We start from the raw sequence: 21,121 nt of genomic DNA, 5'->3' as shown, positions 1-21,121 counted from the left end.
TATGTGAGTTTTATAATTAGACTAGACCTATTACATAGTTTCAACTCTATATTCCTATGGATTTTATTAAATTATACAATAAAAATGTTGATGCCCAATTATAATGCAAAATAGCTAAATAATACATTAGATATCCTATATGATATATATATATATATGTAGTAAATGGAGATATACATGTTGAGAATTTTGAATTACCATCTAATGAATACTCTGGAGTAGACAACTAATTAAGAAAAAACGAAATATGTTTTCATAAATTAACAATGCCTGTAGGCTGGTTTGTGACTAAAAAAGTAAAACTGGCTACTCAGAGGGCATTCATAACAAGGGAGAAGAGAAAACTAAGATCACATAAAAAATTAACCCAAAAGTTAAAATCCAATATAGAATATACTAGTAAAAAACATGAGTAAAGCAATATCCATTTGCAAAATGCTCTAATGTATTTACACTGGTTCTACACAGCACAACCTTAGAATTTTCAATTATAGAATTATATTGGGCCATAAAATTTTGCAAACAGGAAGTAAAGATGAAAAAAAAAAAATACCTAGTGAAAATTCTAAATTAGCTGGATTGGCTTTCTATGTGGATTAATAAATGTCAGTGGCATATTTTCCATATTTACCCTCTGCCTCTTGTATTCTAAAGTCTTATGTTATTTAAAGAGAACCCAATTCAAATTGTAAGGAGTTTATTTTTCATTTTAGTTATTTTTGCTTTAATAATTAATTTTATTATATATGTGACATTAAGCCTCATATTTTATTATTTAATATTTTATTGTAGTAAAACAAAGAATACATTCTTGTCTCTTGTATAAAAGTATTTTAAAAATGTAAAAAGTTTTTGTCAGAAAATCCAATCATAAAATTGCAGCCTTTTTAATTCTTTTTTTTTTAATTTTTAGTATGTCTTCAGGTAAGTTCAAAATTACCAAGAGCCAACAAACAAACAAACAAACAAAAAGGTTGAAATCAATTTAGACTACCACCATTCAAGGTATTTTTGTTGTTGTTGTTAGAACTTTCTCAAGAATTTAATAACTCTTAGCTCTACATTGTGAGTTTCATCTACCGAGCATCAGTAACCTAATAAAAGGGAAAGATTCCAAAGTTGGGTTAATAATATTCTATATTCCTGTAAAGATGACCGATGATAGATAGATTGATAGAAAGAGATAATAAAAATTTTTTTTAATAGAGATAAGAAAAAGAATACACACATACATACAGATACATGCATCTATAAAGAGAGCTCCCAACATATTTCAAGGAAAGTCTGTGCTCATTACATATTGTGATGAAATGCACTCCTTTTGGCCTTTTGCCTTGGTTCTTTGGAAAAACATCTTGAGAGATTTTTTTCCCTAAACCCTGAGGAGTTACTTTTGCTCTAGTTTTCTACCCCAGAGGGTTGTTTACTTTTGTCCAGGTTGATTGACATTTCTTGGGTACACTGAAAATAACTTGGCATGATACTTTCTACCTGGCCATAGGCTGCAGCCTGCCTTCTGATTGGTATGCACCTTGCAAGGATTGGTCAACAGACTATGAAAATGAGGGGAGTTGTTGTAGTCCAGCTTTGCCTACTATGCAAGTGAAGTGTTTGCAGCCTACTGAGAGGGGATTGGTCAGTCTGTGATCCTCACTGGGAGAGGTCATGTCTTGAAATTGACAAAGAGTTGTGTATATACGTGCAGCCAGCCCTACACAGGTTAGTCAGACAGAAAGAATCAAGAAAAATAGCAGCAGGAAGAAAACAGAAAAAGCAGAGAGAGGTGGCAAGGCACCTCCTAAAAGAGCTGTAACTCTGGTCGAGTGCTGTAACACTGAAGACAACGAGAGGCCTGGAAGGGGCCCAGTGGCAGAGCCGATGGGGACAGATGGCAGGACCAGGAAGAGCCTGTCCTGAGGTGGCCGAAAGGAGCCTGTCCTCAGGCAGTGGAGAGGAAATGAGAAAGCTGTCTTGCACTGAAGAAGGAAAAACTCTGCCTACATGCCTCCTGATCCTGATTTCTGAGTTATAGCCAGTTGATCCTGATCCTGAGTTGTACTCCATTCCTCAATAAACCACTTAATTGTAAGTATGGTCTGTGAATTCTGTGAGGCCATTGCAATGGATTATGGAACCCAGAAGAGAAGTAGAGAGTGCCATGGGAGGGGCAGCTGGTGTCTTAATTGGTTAAAAGACTGGAGAGTGGAGGTATGTCTGACCTCCACATCATAGGGATCAGCCTTGGGCTGACTTTGATTCACATTATCCCCGCTGAAATTAGACAGATACTGACAGTACTACTACTACAACTCCTACTACCCCCAGTTGTTATTTTAATATGTAATGTATGTATTTTACTATGTATAATATTAATAACATGTCATTTAAAAGAATAGTTATTTTTCCAAAAGTTTATATTTTGTTCATATACGATTATAATCAATCAATTAGGAAGATGAGAGGAACTCAGGGCACATTAAATTAAAACAACTAGATTAATTTATAAAATTTGCATCAAGCCTTTTCCTTTGAGCACTTATAGTCATTTGTCATTCCATCTCTTTACTATAATTCTTACCTTTGGGCTAATATTCCATATACAAATATCCTTTCATTCTGATTCATGCTCTAGCACATCCATGTGTTACTGATGCTTTTAAATGATACCATCCCATCCCCCAAGGGGTATGGTCTCAGGGTTCCAGGGTTTCTGGTTGAATACATAAATCATTGAACTCACTAATTCTTAACCAAGTTGACTTAGTTTGTAAGAGTCAGCTGACCAAACAAAGCACACTTACAGTGCTCTCCCACTTCTTCCTCTTCCAAACACCATGCCCTTCTGTTCCCCATCTGGAGCAGAACAAAAGCAGTAGGAAGAAAAGACTCTATTGTTTGCTTTTGAGAGGCTTCTTTGACATTCTGTGATTAGACCACAGGCCTCTGAGAGTGCAATATATCAAGAGTTCTAGATTATGTAAATTTTATATGTCAAACAGGGAGCCACACATTCTTTATCTTATCTATTCCCTAGATCAGTGGTTATAACCAGTCACAAGAAAAAAGACAACCTTTGTTTGTCACATTTTTTTTTCTTTCATAGCAGATGAAGAACAGTGCAATCCAGAGTCATCAGGTTTAGCTGACCTTTAATAAGGACTCATCATTGAATTCCTGCCACAAAGTGGGGAAGAGAAAACATTTTAAAAGCTACCTATTTTACAAATTGGACACATAGCAGAGCTTACTTTAAGTCTAATTTAAGGCTCCAAATATTATTTAACATAAGAGTTTATTTTGGGACATGTTGAGATTGATTTCCTTTGAGATTTCCAAGAAGAGATTTGGAATAAAAAACAAACAAACAAAAATCTGGAGTTAGAGAAAAAGCCTGGATTGGAATATAAATGTGACAGTAGTCAGAATATAGATGGTATTTGAACTTGCTTTTTCTGCAGGGAGAATTAAAAACAAAAAACTTGTTGCCCTAGAGTCAATTTCGACTCATGACAATCCCGTGTATTAAAGAGGAGAACTGCTCCATAGGGTTTTCTCAGCTATAATCTTTATGGAAGCAGGTCACCAGGCCTTTCTTTCCTCCATGGTGCCACTGAGTGGTTTCAAACTATCAACCTTTTGGTTAGTATTCAAGTGCAAAGCACCAATAATTAAAAGCCAATAACAAAATGGGCCATCAAAGGAAGCTGAGGAAAAACAGCCACAGACGCTACAGAAAATACAGAAGAGTATTTTTAGTATTGGAAACCAAGGAGGGAAAATGTTTTGGAAGAACAAAGTGTTCAAAACCTACTGTGGAATGTCAAATGTGCTACTGGAATCATCTCTTGATGTTTAACCCACATCCTGCTGAGGATTAAAAACCACAAATAATTCATGTAAGAGAAAATACAAAGAGAACCGAAATATAGGAAAGAATATTCAGTCAGACCAAATATATCTATACAAATTTTATAAAACTATGAAAATGCCATTTAGCAAAAGGCAAATGCTGGCAAGGTTGCAAGAAAAATGATAAATTCATTAAAAAAAAAAATTTTTTTTTTTTTTTAGTTGTTAAATCGGTACTATACATTTAGTAATTAATACATAGGAAAAGCTATGAAAGGATATGTGTGTGTGCGTGAGTTTAAAGATAAAAAAATTGAGATTCAAAAAATAATTGACCTGTTTAAGATCACAGAGTCTTTGGTACAACCAATATTAAAACTCATTTTGTTTATATCTTAAACCAAAAAAATCAAACCCATTGCCAGCAAGTTGACTCCAACTCATAGTGACCTTATAGGACAGGGTAGAACTGCCTCACCGTGTTTGCAAGGAGTGGCTGGTGGATTCAAGCTGCTGACCTTTTGGCTAGCAGCCAGTCTCTTAAACACTGAACAAGAAGGGCTCCATTTATATCTTAGTGGTGGCAATTTCACCCATCACATCTTTTTTCACTGTCGAAGACAGGACCAGTGATTTGAGCAACTGCAGCAAGCTAACGTTACATATACATATTTGACCTTGGAGTCCTTTGGTTACTTCTTCATATTATAATCAAATAGGTAGCTACCTCCTCTAGTTACACCTTTTATTTATCTATGTTTTGAGGTGTCAATTACATAAGGTGACCCTTACATGTCGTATTAACAATCATCTGATTTAAATAGAACTACACATATATGCTCTTTGATAATTTTAACTTTAATCTTAAAAATCAAATCTATTTGCAAAGACAAGGTTTAACTTTTGACTGTTCCAATAGGCCGATAATTTTTATTTACGGACTAAAATCATGGTACCATTTTTGTCAGGTTTGTTTTTCCTTAAATCATTTTGTTCTGGCCTTTCACTCACAGTGACGGAAAGAAAACTTTTGACAGAGTTCTGTGAGGCAAAACCATGGAAAATGTCAAAGACTGGTCACCAGTCATCAAGAAAAGAGTTACAGACAAGGAACACATTGGTGATAAACGAACACTGGAATATGCTTAGAGAGAATATCTCACTGCCCTTCTGCCCTTAGGCAACGCTAGCATATATGGTCTCATTTATATCACTTGTTTTCATTACTTAAGAATGACCAAAATCAAATGTGTTACCCCACCCCTCCATCCTCCCAAGTTGCTCTTCTCCAATATTCTCAACTTCCATTAATTACATTACCATTATCAGCTCAAGCAAGAAAACTGAGTCATCATAGCACATTACTTTTCCCTTTTATCTCTTTTTAAATCTTTTCCAAATGTGTTTCTCAAGTCTTTTCCACAGTTGTGATCGCAGTTAAGGACCTCAATATTCCCACTGAGATTACTGTACCAGTGTTTACCAGTTGCCATTGAGTCAATTCCAATTCATAGCAACCCAAGGTATGCAGAATAGAACTGTGCTCCATAGGGTTTTTAAGGCTGTAAACTTCCAGAGGCCTTTCTTCTGAGTGCCTCTGGGCTCAAACCCAGCAGCATCACTAGGGGTTGTGGAGAGATATGGAACCCACCTCCTGATACTTACAGAGGGGGTGACAGCAAAATGGCCCCAGGGACTGAGGTGACGGCTGCAGCATATATGGTTGGCCGTCCAGGGCTGCTGGGGAAGAGGCCACCAAGGCAGTGACATCACTAGGGTTGGTATCACCCATCACCCAGTGCAGTATCTTGTCACCATCTGTCACCCACCAGTCACTAGGGTTGGTGTCACCCAGTGTGGTAACTCCTCACTCCCCCTCCATCACACCAGTCAGGGTGCTGGCAGCCCAGTTGTGGTACCCACCATTGGGCAGAGAGAAGGGTGTCCTCCTTGGCCAGTTTAAGAGGTGAGGAGCTATGAGGAGCTGTGGGGGCAGGGAAGGAAGCTAGTTCTAGGCCCAGGGGCAGGTAAGGGCCTGGTCGCTCCGCTCACCAGGGAAGGGCTTGGTAGTCTGGCCCTACCCCCTCTGGATGGGCATGGGTGGGGGTGGGCGGTTGACACCATGAGTTACCACATTAGGTGACACCAACCGTACTGACACCACTGCTCAAACCCCCAACCTTTTGGTTAATAGTTGAGCACTTAAACATTTGCTTTACCCAGGAACTCCTGGGATTATTGAAACACCTTAAAACTGGCTATTTTAGTCATATTTCCCTTTCCATTTCACCTCTACCCTGCCACCACAATTTTCTGACAACACAAAATTCTCATGTACTTTCTCTTTTAAAAATGTAATGTCTTCCCATTATGAAACAGAATAAATCTAGAACTTCTCATAAGTTCCATATCATCTGGGTTCAATCACACTTCCAGCCTCGTCTCTGCCTATACCAGACACACGCACCACTATGCTTTGGGAAAAAAAAAAAAAAATTGATCGTATTTACAGAAGTCCCACTATATGTAGGAACAATAGAAGGAGGTCTATATGCTGGGATTTGGGGACATAGTTTATCATTCTTTCTTGATAAAAGCTGGCCCATCTTTAGCTGTTAAGAGCCACATCTCTTCAGGGATAGTAATAAATATAGCCAGATTGGTCTTCCATTTAACAAATGAGTTAACTTGTTTAACTCTGTAAAACAAAATGAGTGCCATGTTTCACTCCCTTAAACATTCACATGTTAACTTGCATTAAGAAATCCCAACAGGAATTTAGAATGCATACTTCCCAAGCATTTGGGGATAAAGAATGCTATCTTCCCAGAGCACTGCTTGCATAACATCGCTCAGACCTACAACAGTGTTTTCCAGATGTTGATATACACGCTACACACACTAAAATTCAAATTATTTCTTAGAAAATAGGATTGGATGGGGGAAATGAATGGATGTAACAAAGCAAAAAACAGAAACCTACGATTCTGAAGTGTGCGCATTACAGGTAGGGAGGAGGGGAGGGGGCTTTTGCAGTAAGTTGGGAAGGATGACACATGACTGCAAATCTAGGAAAAAGGGGAAAAAACTTAGGCATCTAAATTCAAACTTCATCTGCTTCATGTACACCCTTCCACAGAGGATTAATCTGAAATACACTAAATATCAATGAAACGCTGTTTAGAAGAATGAATATCAAATATATGAGTAAAATCAAGTATTAACCTTTCCTCCTAAGTTAGACAGCAGTTTTTAACATGATCAAAAGTGGATACATTAAGCACAAATACAAGAACCAGGATTCTAAAATATTCTTACAATCTTTAAAATCATAGTGGCTCTTATTAGAATCAGTAAAAAGTAATTAGTAAATAGTAAAGGTAAAAATAAAATCCTTAAATGAAATATCAAATTTCTCTGACCTGTTAATTTTAAAAATGTTGCATATTAATGCCAGCATCATTTACATTAATAAATAATGCCTAGAGTTTTCAAAATAAGCAGGTCAGAGAAATTAGGTTAGACATTTAAGCACTGTTGAAATCAACCTCACAGCATTCTAAGATTTAGTATTTCCAAGTTAACCCCAGGGAGAAAAAGTGAATATTGTGAAGTTGATTTCTTGAAAATAAAGCTAAAATGTAATTTGTAACATGCAATTTAACCTAAGGGTCAGTATAACAGACTTGGCTTTAACGTTAAAGCAGAATAAGCTAGACGACCAAGCATCACTACTGTTAAGGAATGGCTCAACAACAAAGAGCTCTGAGCTCTCCTTCAAGAAACTTGAATAAATTCTGGCAATTTTAAGTTTTACATTTCAGAAATAATACAGTCCTCATTATTTTCTACTTTGCTGCTTCTAATCGGGAAGAATTTAGGTCAGAGTTGAGGCTGAATTAGCTGTGGTAACTGTCAACAAATAAATCTCTGCCCCATATTTCATTCTTTATGAAAAATAAATGAGTGTGGGGCAAGGAAATTGACAATCTTTTGGAGATAAGAATCTGTTGGCACCTATATTTGCATTTTAAAATTACTTTTGAAGAAACTATAATGGATTTTCTACATTCTTCCCAGGACACCAATGACAGCATGACAGGGTGGCCCGTATTGGCTCTTCCATGTCCCTCATAACTTGAACCATATGTGTATTTCGTTCTTTAACTCCAACATAGGCGAAGTCAGCGCTGTGCAATAGCAAACAAACTCTAACAGAAAATGATCCCAATTAAGCACCATATGAAAGTGACTTTAAACTTTGTATTGTCTTCTGTGGTAAAAAAAGAAAAAAAAAATTCAAAAACAGGTTGAAAGTACTCTAACAATATGGATTTTATTTTCATATCACTCATAGTATCATAGCCAAAGTCAATGTCTGAGATAATGCTTCATTTTCTGCTCCTACTGATTTTATTTTTCATTGTGTGGCTTATGAAAATTTCCCTCATTTAGAGTAACATTTATTTGTATCAGAGGAAATCTTTGAAAGATTTAAAAAAAAAAAAACATTCTGTGAAAAATCTCAAGGCACAGAGATGAAAGGCAGGAACTCTATCTCAGGCAGCGTCGTGACCTTCAGAGCATCAAACACATCTGTTTTGTCTCAAGGTTCAATGTCTTGTCCCTCCTCTGGCGGGGAAGAAAGAGGCAGTATTCTGCAAAGTTTGAAAATGGGCTTTTGCAGTCTTGCTCCTTGTGCCCTTCATGCTTCAGCTTATTCTGTCCCTTCTTTCTCCTCAAGCTGCCCAGAAAAGCTTGTTGGTTACAGTCAGGCTGTTGCTGTCCCTTTTGCATCCCACAGACACAAAGTGTAGGGAGGAGAATGCCCTCCGAAGTCTGAGTTCTTCTGGTACCAGTGAAATGAGGAGATAATTTCTAGAATGGGTGCTGAGCTTTCTGGGAATAAACCTATGAGGTGATGAGTCCTTCCAGGGTTTTCTCTACTATTTTGGATCAGACTCCACATCTCTCTCTTCTGTGTTTATAAAGAGTGGCCATTAAACAGAAAGTTGCTGGTGGTTAGATCAGCATTAAGAAAGACTGTGAGGAAGGCTCCGTGTAGGTAGAATGATGGCTGTACTTCCAAGTGGTGAGTAGTGTATTAGTCACACTCTTTCTATTGAAAGTTTCCAAAAAGTCCAGTAACTCAGCTTATGATGCCCAATTTGTTAGGTTCCAGGAGCTAAATGGAGCTAAATGGGGAGAGGTAATGGGAACCCTTCTGTTTTACTAAGTTGCTGCCCTTTCTTCTTGCTAAGTGAGGAGCTTCTGGGCCACAAGGAGCCAGCCTCCTCTCAGCTGACAGTTCTGACCCATCAGATCACCTATGGAGAGGTCTTACATGGGAAGAAAACCCAAAGTTTATCTTTACTGTGTCCCATTTTGGCAGAAGAAAGAAGAGACAGTAATCCTGGTTTTACCCAACCAGGGCAAGGATAATTCTGTCATTCAACCTCTCCATGGAGATTAGAATCCCAAAAATGTTATTTCCTACAAATTCTGAAGAGAATTCCCACTTCCTGCTTCCCAGAGTCCCACAGGAGGTCAAGGCTGTGCAGAGCCAGGATGATCAGCCCCTGAGGGAAGAGAAGGATGGATGGATTAGGAGGGGGAGTTTCCAATAGCTCAAGGCTCTGCTTTACTGCTGGAATTTCATGATTGAGGACTCAAGTCATACTTAGCTGTGGCCAGAAAAACTTGCATGGACTGAAATTTGTATCTTAGTGTCCAAGCGCCTTCACATGTGGCTGTGGCTATAGTTAGGCAAGGGACTTTTTGCTCAGGTTGGAGCATAGAAGGGAAGGGAAACATAGCTTCAGACTTTGAGACTAACGTGGTTTGTTCAGGTTTGGACCTATGCTGAATGTCCGTCTCAAACAAAGAAATCATGGAAAAGCCTTGAGAGAAAGCTAAATTAAGATTATAATAACCACATCACGTGGGTGCTCAGAGAAAACAAACTCAATGGTGTTTGCAACTTCCAGATTATTTAGGGAAGCTTAGGAAGAGCTAAAACATCATTTCCATTTTATCAGTAGGGCCCAGAAAAGAAAGAGTACCTGTCAAATGAGTCATTAGCAGAAGAGATGTACTACATTTTTTACACAGAGTCTAACTTAAGTGCAACAGGTAAAATACATTTTAAATAGCTGTGCCCCATCCACCATTATGGAATCAAGGAAACCGTAGATCTACCTCAGGAAAGATGATGTAAGACAGTGTTCTGAACAGAAAGAAAGAGGGAGAGTAAAGCCCAGCCTTTCCCTCCTTGGCGATCATGGGATGAACAGGAAAAAGGTGAAGAGAGGAAAAATAGATAATACATGTAGTTCCTGGCCTTCCATCACTGCAGTGAAGTTATTGGGGAGGGAGAGATGTTAGACAGGTTGAGAAGAAGGCCATTATGTAGAGGGTTTTTGTCCTGTTTTCCACTTGAAACTGTAGGGGATGACAGCTTCACACAGTACTCCCAAACAACCTGGTGTAGCCACAAAGTTAGGTCACTGAAGTCTTGACCACCCCTCTGGTGCATTTCCCTTAAAGTCTCACTTGGCACAAAAAGTATTGGCAGAGAGCAGGGAAGATCACCAAACTGAGAGAGAATTGACCATTTATCTGAAGTCTCCGAGTTGAAATCGACTTGGCATAATGGGTTTTTGTTTGTTTGTTTTGGTTCTTTTTTTTTAAGGCCCAGTTGAGGGATCAAATGGAGTTACAGCTGGACTTCAGAGAAGAATGGCCTGACCAACCTGAGAAGTAACCGAACATGCAGAAGCTCCCTGCCATAGTCAGCAGTGCTAACAGGACACTCAGCCACCAGGGAACTTGACCATCATTGCAAAGATCAGAGGAGCCAGAAAACTAAACAAAGTCTTACAGCTATGAATATTCATATGTACACTCTCTTCCCTGCTGCCAGGAGATCATGTACACTCCCCCTGACACACACAGCATTTTGGAAAGGAGCAGGAGCAGGGAAAAGGAAGAAATCTAGAAGACTGTTATTCAAAAGGAATGGATATACCCTGAAATGACTGAATTTATTGGAGAGATTGAATTTTATGGGTTTTATTTTTCATTATTACTTTTTACTTTTCTTTCTTGCTTTACTGAATGTTCACATCATATGCAAACAACAAAGAAGCCACGTTTTGAGATTATAATACGTGAGCAAAGTACCAACATTTTCTGCATCAATCCAGGGTTTCTCGACTTCGTCAGGAGAACTCTGTCACTGTGGCCATTTACAGATGTAATTCCATACTTTCGGGAAACTAACAAACAAACGAAAAAAGATGAAGCTGATGAAGGCATAAACTCAAATTCTAGCTGATTTATGGATAGGATAGTAAGATACTACCTCCATACTTCATTCTAAATGTTACTGTTACTGCATGTTAAAAAAAAAAATTAACAAGCATTTAACAAGCTGTTCACAGTGAAGTATTATTAGCTAGGTCTCAAATGGGCAGGTCAAGTTTCTCATTGATTTCTGTTCCCAAAGAGTAAGTAGTAAAAAATAAAATCAGTAAAATTAAATTCAGTGCATCTGATAAATACAGCAAACATTTTAAACAGTCCATCTGATCTAGGGAAACAGATCTTCTAAGCATGAAAGGGACATGAGATTACTGATTTGGAAGATACAGCAATACATTTTAAAGAAGTATTTTCACAAATGTCAACTGGTCTTTGAAGTGAAATTTGATCAGTTGAACATTAAGTGAAGCAGAGGTGTAGGTAAAATTCTTGTGATTTTTATCAAATGATTTATTTACAATAGGTTACAACTAATATACATATTACCAATACACTCACATTTAAAGCCCATGAACGTCCGCAATATTTAATCAGCTATTTATTCTCTAACTATAACATGATGGAAAAGAATAGTGGCTCATTTTTAAAAGCTGTAGGTAATTTCCACCACAGAGGTATTTTGCTATTCCACATCTTTCCTTCTAAGGCAATACAAATACTAGAGTTCAAAAGCATTATAAAATCTAAATCAAATGGCAATATAATTTGGAGATTAAAATACACCAGAAAAAATATGAAATATATGTAGAATAAATTTTATGTGAAGGAAAGATACTTCTTGAACATATGTAAAAATGTAAGTCTCTCTAGACTTCTAGGCATTATTTTTACAAAACAAATTAGAAATAGCTCATATGCCTATAAACTTTTTAAGCACAGGAATTGTACCCTGTTCTTACTGAGAATCCAGAATCTAGCATCAAACTTCACACTGATTTAATGCAAAACGACTATATGTTGATATTATCCTATTTTTTTTAAGTAAAATATTTCCTTCTTATCAATTGTATATAAGGACATGTATTTCAAAATTAGAAACCTCCCAAATCTATTAATTTACCATGATTCACCTTTAGCCAAAAAAAAAAAAAAAAAAAGCTAATGTAAAATAATGTAGCGGTCTTAAAATTAAGGATTCTTCAGTTTAAACCTTAATTGAACAAACTGGTGAATTTTTCAAATAAACTGATAAATACAAAAATGGAAATGCATTAAAATGTATTATAGAGGTATTACTTCTAAAGCAGCCTTATCCTTTTGAATTTTCACTTTTTAAACACAAAGTTATTCTCAGACACTGCTGTGTCTTTTCTGAGCTAATTTCTGAAACAATCAGCTGCTTGCAGTCCCTCCTCACACCTATAAATATCTGTAGGTGTGAACATGCCATAAATAAAAGAAAAAGTTCCCATTTTAAGCTCATACCTTACTGTGAAATGGATTAGATCAAAAGATGAAAATCAAAATTTCCATTAAATATTTTCTGCGGACAGGGTATTGAAGCACTCATTGTTTTTGAAGCAAAGAATTTCAGATAAATGAAAGTGAAATTATTAGGTTTTTGTTGTTCTTGTCCATTGTTTTTATTTAGAGCCAACAAAAGTCGAGTATCTTGCTCCTTTATTAAGAAGAGAAAAAAATCTTAAATATTTAAAGGAACACATTTTAAATTTCCCTCACACTCCTCCCTTCTCCCATTAAATTGAAAATTGAAAGAACCAATAGGGCAGGATCAGGACATATTTGTTTTCCTTCTCAGGTTTGCCAGTGTCACCTCTGCTGATGCTGAGAGTTAGAGTTTCTTGTCCTTGGAAAAGGAAATCCAGAATGAAAGAAATCTCGAGTAGTATTTTCTTATTCCCTAATTTATCTTTATATGAACTTTGTTACAAGAAAATGATTCTAGTCTTTTTAGTCATAGCCGATGACACTTAATCCACTTCCAAAAATTTTAGTACCTCTAATAAGTGGCCAAAAGGCAGTTGTTTGAAGAGAACAAGAGGATACTGCATTGGTTTAAAATCAGGAAATGTGTGTGCCAGTGATGTATCCTTTCACCATATTTATTCAATCTGTATGCTCAGCATGGAATCAGAGAAGCTGGACTATGTGAAGAAAAATGTGGCATCAGAATTGGAGGAAGACTTATTAACAACCTGCTACATGCAGATGGCACAACACTCACTGCGGAAGGTGAAGGGGGCTTGAAGTACTTAGTGATGAAGGCCAAAAACTACAAATGAATTACACTGCAACATAAAGAAAATGAAAATCCTCACAACTGGACCAATAAGCAACAGTATGATAAACTGAACAAGTATTGAAATTTTCAAGGATTTCATTTTATCCACAATCAATGCCCATACAGGGAACAGTCAAGAAATCAAATGCTGTATTGCATTGGGCAAATCTTCTGCAAAAAGACCTCTTTAAAGTGTTAAAAAGCAAAGATGCTACTTTAAGGATTAAGGTGAACCTGACCCAAGCTATGGTATTTTCAATCACTTCATAGGTGGACAAAAGCTGGACAATGAATAAGGAAGACAAAAGAAGAACTGATGAATGTGAATTATGGCGTTGGTGAAGACCACTGAATTTAGTACGGACTGCAAATATTGAATATACCCTGCACTGCCAGAAAAATGAGCAAATCTGTCTTAGAAGTGCAGCCAGAATGCTCCTTTGAAGCAAGGATAGCGAGACTTTGTCTCAGGTACTTTGGACATGTTATCAGGAGGGACCATCCCTGGAGAAAGACACAATGCTTAGTAAAGCAGAGGGTCCACGAAAAAGTGGAAAACCCTTAAGGAGATGGACTGACACAGTGGCTGCACAATGGGTTCAAACATAGCAAGGATTGTGAGGATTGTACAGGCCAGGCAATATTTTGTTCTGTGGTACATAGGGTCATTATGAGTCGGAGCCAATTCAGTGGCACCTAATAACAATAACAAATGTCCAAGCCTAACTACTAAAAATAAACAGAGGGAAACAACAAAGTGAAGAGATTATTACAATTATACCAAAACAGCAACAAAAATTGCTTAAAGCAATAAGTCTTAACCAGGGAATTTGGTGATCTCAATTTTAAGTTATCAAGAAAGAGAACACAAAAATTCCTGAAACTTTTAGGACCACAAAATTTAAGTGTGTTTCATGTGTCAGGACCCTTTGAGGTGCTAGATGTCACTGTACAAAATGGAACTGTGGTATCATAAGAGAGACTGACTGTCACCTCTGAAGTAAATGCCTAGAGATAATACTTTTTAGGAAATACAAAATCTAGAGAATATTGGGGAAAATGTATCTTATTTGCTAGAAATGATATAACTCAACTGCTTTTTTTGCTCAAAATACTATATAATTATATTTTATTGGAGAAATAAATGGGGTTTATATAAACTGTTCTTTAGGAGAAAAAGAGATTAAAATGGTATTTGTTATGAAAGTATATTTTCTAAGGAGAAAGATGACAACTTCCTAGGTAAAAAAAACTGGTTGCAATCTTGGGCTTTGTTATCCAAAGTCCTCATTTCAAGTGCAGCTTCCTATCCTCACTGGCTGTATGATTTTAGGAAGTTACCAAAGTTTTCTGCTTGTCTATGGAATTTTACTTTTTAAACAGCACTTTCCTCTTTGAGTTGTTATAAACATACTAGAGTGTTTATATAAAATGTTCTGTACTGTTCTTAGCACAGAATATATTTATTTATTTTTGTCATTGTGATAAATAATTTTTGAAAGGATAACTGAGACTCCATCATTGTCTAATATAAACACCTACATCGAAGGCAAATGTAAATTTCTCTTATAAACGTATCTTTTATATTTTTCTGATATAATCTTGGATTAGTGATAGTAAAAACAATTACACACAACAATAGTCATTATATAAGGATGATAGCTAGCACTTGTTGAATATTGGCTCTATGACAGGTACTCTTCTAAGTGTTTTAATAGTTTAAAATATAAAATTTCTCAGCCACCTTATCAGGTAGTACAATGTACTATATTCACAAGTTCTTAGTGAAGACCGTTTGGAGCAGAGCACAGATCAGACACTGTTCTAACGGTGTGGTCAACAGGCATTTGTTACAGAATAAACAGGACAGGGATTAGTAAAACAAACACCCTCATCGGCCAAGGTTTCCTGAGGGTTGGCTATCGTTCCAGGGTATAATATTATATCCCATCCATGCACGCCCCACTTCATGCCATGGGAAGAAAAACACTGGAGACCCTCTCTCCCAGGGTTAATATACTGATAGGACAGCATGTACAGAGAACAAATAGGTGAAAAGAGTAATAAAAGGAGTACAATGGAATGCCCCCTGCAGACAATGAACTTTATTCGTTGCCCCTGTTTAGGGTGAGTGACCATCTCCTGATGGCTATTCTAGTTTTACTGACGTCAGGATAGTCCTTCCCCCTTTACCCTACTAAGATAGCTTAACAGAATTCTAGATTGCTTCAGAGGACTGTCATCTCCCTAAAGTACATACTTTGTGAGCATTAGTAGCTATTATGTCCATTAGTAGCTAGGGAGATGGTGAGAGAGATTACAACATGCCTGCACACCGAACAGGTAGGTAATGTCATGGTCTCCATTTAACAGATAAGGAAACTGGGACACAGAGACATCCAATAACCTAGCCAGGGTCACACAGCTGATGACTGAGAACCTGGATTCAAGCCCAGGTAGACCATTTCCAGAACCCATGCTCTTAAATCATTACTCTGCTTTCAAGTTTAATCTTAAGAAGTTTATGTGGATAATAATAGATTGTCATTGTTGAATGAATATATATATTCATTGTTGAATAATATGTATTCATTGTTGAATGAATGAGTATAAGTATACACAATCCTATTTCCCATATTCCTTGAGAGACAAAACACGTATTTCAAAGCAGTCACCTGGGAATTCACTGCAATACTGCACGAAAACAATCTTGCAGCTGAATCTCTATGTACATTTTAGACAATTGTCCCATAGGGTTCTTATTAACCTGTTTTAATTCTACGCATAATCTAAGAAAGAGGCAGTAATATGCAATGATGAGCAGTGCTCCAATTATATATTATGTTTTTCTTCTAGTCTATGTTGCTCACTAAAGAATAAAATTATTTTTTAATTGCAGCAAGAGTTACGTTAAACCACTGCATTTAGTTTTTATTTTATTCTAGCATCAAAAATCTTAGGAGACTCTAAATTGTTTAGCCATTTCAAAGCTAAATGCAATTCTGATCCAAGCACATATACTCACTTGCACACACATAATTATTTATTCAGTTGTGTATTTATAGATAAAAAGCTTAGACATGTAACCTAATTCAACTGTTCATTGAATCAGTAAAGTCTAAAACTTATATATTAAAAATCTTGTCTAGAATAAATTTTTTTATGCCATTTCTCAGGTGAAATCTAACTACCCTTTAAGATAGCAAAGACATTTCTTGGGAATGAATTTGAACTTATTCTGTGAGTTTTTCTCAGAACTTCCTGAGACTGCCTTGGGACTCATGGGTTAACGTGATACGCTGAACTGTTAATAAAATTACAAGGTGAGATTGTGCAGTGGTTAAATGCTATTGGGTTTAGAATCATATAGAATGGGTAAGAGTCCTAACCCTGCTACTTCTTGGCTTTGTGATTTGGGCAATTTATTTAATCATCTGTAAAATGAGAATAATAAAAACAATTTGAAAGGTCTATTGTGTGAACAAAAGGAAATGATGTATATAAAAAGACTACAGTACAAGACATATATAAACGTTCAAAAAATGTAAGCTGCTGATAATACAATTTTTATAGTCAATATAATATAGAGTAAAATTATAAAGCTGCAAGCAAATAAGTTACATTTTCTTGGAAAAATTCAACTGCCCAGATAGAGAGGCTTTTTTATTCAGACTGAACATCCAGTTCTACACTTTCTCCCTTCTTTGGTAAAAAAAGAAATTCATTTTTCTCCTAAGGATTCTCCTATAGAATTTCTGTTTCCTCTAGGCTCCTATTGATGGTCAATGCAATGAATTTTTCTTGAAGGACCTTATGCAGGAAGTAGGCTATGAAACAAAGTCTTTTCATAAGTACATGGCCACCAAATAGAGAAGTGTATGTTTCTATTCCTGTTGAATTTATGTGTATAGCCTAAGTCTTTAAAATTAACATATCTTCTATTTTTCACTGTTCTCAATTTAGAGAAAGATTCCATTGTGTTACTAATCTATTGTCTAACTATCAGAAAATGTATAGCTGAGGTACTGTTGTTTAGAAAAAAAGAGTTATTTTGGGTATGAACAATTGTGTGGTCCGAGTTTAGAACAGTACAGGATTCTTAAACTTCAAATACCAAATATTGAAGCAGTGAGCCTCAGAAATCACACATAAGTCTCAACACTGAACTTCAAGGTGGAGTTTTAGATATTTTTGTTTGTTTTTATTGTTTTGGGGGGTTTTGTTTTGTTTTATGTAATATTTTCTTACCAATTCCATCCAACTTTACTTCAGCCGCTGGAGTTCTCTCCACGTCTTGATATCATTGAGTTGGAAAGCATGATAGATATTTGTTGGATATTGAAATGAGTCAGGCAGAGTTACCCATATAAATAATAAACAATTGAAGAATCATTGTAAAAGATATCGCCAAGAATATAAACGAACAGAATATTAATTACATATCTGATAAAATTTGGCCACAGAAATGATCAGATGAGACCAATTAGAAACGCTTCTTGAAATATGTGTGTTTTGAAGTTGGAAAGGTAAGTGCAAGAATATGCCTAGAGGCAAAAACATGCCAACATGCAAACCAGGACAACAAGCTTGCACAGGGCAGAAGATCTCACCAGATGTAAAGCTGGTGATAAAAAGCTGAATGAAGATGAGCCCCTGGAATGTACTTTTAATGAATAGTTTTCAGAGAAAAGATCAGAAAATATTCTTGTCTGTAACCAGTGTTAATCGAAAACCCAAAGGTCTTTTGTGAGCCAGTGCAGGTTTTGAACCATGTCTAGTGTTTTCTGAATGGTGGCTTTAGTATTTCCAAATGACACATAGCATTAGACAGCTTGAGGTATCCAGTTAAAAGGCAATCGGCAAACCATGTAGCTGCAATTGTCTGTTTTTTTTTCTTTTTATTCCCCCTCCAGAGAAGTCATTTCTGAACACTATTTATTACCTGAATGATTTTACAATGTTGATGAAATTGTTTTGTCAATGCTTGTGAGCTTCCATCTTATCAGCTGGGGTTTCAGCAGAAAAGGAATGGCTTGTACGTTCTTATATGTGCTAAAGCAGCAAGCACTCACAAAATAAACCTTCACTGATTAGAAAATACACTCATCCTAGAACTTTTAGAAGTCACACATGTACCTGTTGCCTGCATCAAAAGCACAAATTAACAGAAAAAAATATCAGGTCCATGATATTTTTGCACTTCATTGGTAAAACGTGTCAGAACTTATCTGAACACAGCAAAACAATTCTCAGATCAAGCTGCATAACTCATTCTTCTCAGTTTCAGCTTCCTTAGGTACAGCTTCGACTGGTCCCCAATGGAAATGAATTTCCCTCAGATGGAGTTAGTTCCAGGTGAGCTTACAGGTATAACTTGGCAGGGATGAGAGTTTTAGGACCAGAAGTCAGACTGGTGTTTATAACTTTAATCAGTGATGTATCTTTTGTGCTGGTAAAATGTGCAATTCATTCTGGAAAGTATCTGTATAGTAATAGCAACATAAACTACCCAAGAATGACACTGCCTAGAAAAAGCTGATTTTAACTTAGGATTTCAGGGAACAGCAAAAGGATTTGGCAAGAACGACTAAAGTCACAGTCTAGAATTAGAATTGTAAACAATTCATTATAAAATAGCACATGAAAGTATACACAACTACAATGGACATACTTAGACATGTGATGTATATATGAATACATATGTTTGTGTGTGTGCACACATACTTTCAGTTCCTCCTTAATAAGAAACTGATGGGGCCTTTCAGTGAGTATTATGAAGGAGTCTCTTCTGATTAACCCTGAATTCTTCTTTTACCAAATTCTGCAGACTGTTTTGTTTTTTTTTTGAGAGCTATTTCTCTTCTAGTAACATACACCAAGACTTATTTCTATTTTCAGGAGTCTTTAGTTCTTATATTTTCTAAATGTCATTTCACATATAGACATTATTTAAGAATGGACTGCATTAAGGCATTGCTTATCAAAAAAAAAAAATTTTTTTTTTATCTCCAATACAATTTACAAAATCTGAGCTGCTTGCTTTCTTGACAAAACATTTGGACCTTTCAGACCCCTCTAATTTGAGCACATGGTCCTGCACAGGTTCTCTGTCATAATCATGCTTCCCTTTAGATATCTCAAGGTTAGAACAACTATATTCTACTTAACTGTGGCAGGTGTAATCTTGACTGTGGTCCATACTACAACAAATCTCCCCTCCCTTGTTATCCAGCATAACAACCATTCTTACATCACTTTAGTAAACATCTCTGCACTCCCCTTCATAACAGAGACTCAATGGCACTCAAATTTTGTGACTTCACACATGCAAAGATGTGGGCTACACTGACACAATAGATCAGTTTAAAATATTAAAAATGAGTTTCAACCTTAAGAATCAAATATTTAGAAGGAAATAAGTAAATTAAAGCTGAATATTTTGTCGGCAAAAGTGTCATCTTACATGAAATAAGACAAAGATGAAGAAGAAAAGGAATATACATGTATATTTATATTTATATTTATATTTATATTTATATTTATATTTATATTTATATTTATATTTATATTTATATTTATATTTATATTTATATTTATATTTATATTTATATTTATATTTATATATACACACACACGCACACACACACACATACATAGACAAATAGTGTAGGGCAAGACCTCATAAATACACCTACAGATTCATGATAGAGCAAAGGCTAACATTCCATGATACTGCATCATAAACTAAATCTATGTGTCTATATAGGAAAGAGTTGAAAGAATGAAGTATGTACATTATACCAATAAAGAGAATATCAGGAGCCTTGGTGATGCAATGGTTAAGCCTTCAGCTGCTTACCACCAGTGGCTTCATGGGAGAAACAACCTGGCAATCTGCTCCCATAAAGATTACAGCCAAGGAAACCCTATGGGCAGTTCTACTGTGTCATATGGGTTCACTATGAGTCAGAGTCCACTCAGTGGCACATACCAACAGCAACATAGAGAATTTATATTCTCTTAGAGACTGCATTGTCAGAACTGACTGGGAAAAACTGAACTGTAACTGTTTACAAGGTGGGTGTGTAGTGCAAAGAGACAAACTAATTTTCATCACAAAATGTGTGAAGTGCATGATGTAAGAAGGAGCTAAAAACAGAAGCATTGTCTAAAAGCCTATTTAAACGAACAGTATACTCCCAGATTGTGGCCTCCACCCACTACCATCTGAAACTAGCAGAAGATGGGAGAGTTTCTCTCTGCAGTTGAAGGCAAGATGATCTGAAATGATGCTTTGAGCCAGAGCTAAGGGCAGGATTGGATGCCATTCTGAAACCAGGCAAATAAAGTAACAATTTTCACTCTGAACATTGACACTTGCTTCTACCCTGAACTTTTCCCAGAATTCTGGTGGCTGGATTTATACTGTCCCAGGCAAGAGAGAAGGAAAATGTCCTGCAGAGAAATTTATAGGTACCATTATTTGGGGCTTCCCCATTGAAAGGTCCAAATCTCCTTTGGACCACTCACTGTGAAGCATACCAGTTGACAGGTTTCTCCTCAAAATAGAAAACTTCTGGTAAGTTCTTACAGCATCTTACTCTGAAATATCAACAGAGATCCAAAAGTCACCAAACACTTGAGAAAATTCTCCCTGGTGCCCCTTCCTATGGGAGAAGTCTACAACCCTCTTCAATTGACTTGCTT

The sequence above is a fragment of the Loxodonta africana genome, chromosome 6 (genome assembly GCF_030014295.1).
Source record: "Loxodonta africana isolate mLoxAfr1 chromosome 6, mLoxAfr1.hap2, whole genome shotgun sequence".
NCBI classification, from domain to species: domain Eukaryota; kingdom Metazoa; phylum Chordata; class Mammalia; order Proboscidea; family Elephantidae; genus Loxodonta; species Loxodonta africana.
The sequence above is the reverse complement of the archived record's forward strand: the minus strand, read 5'-3'. Positions refer to the sequence as shown.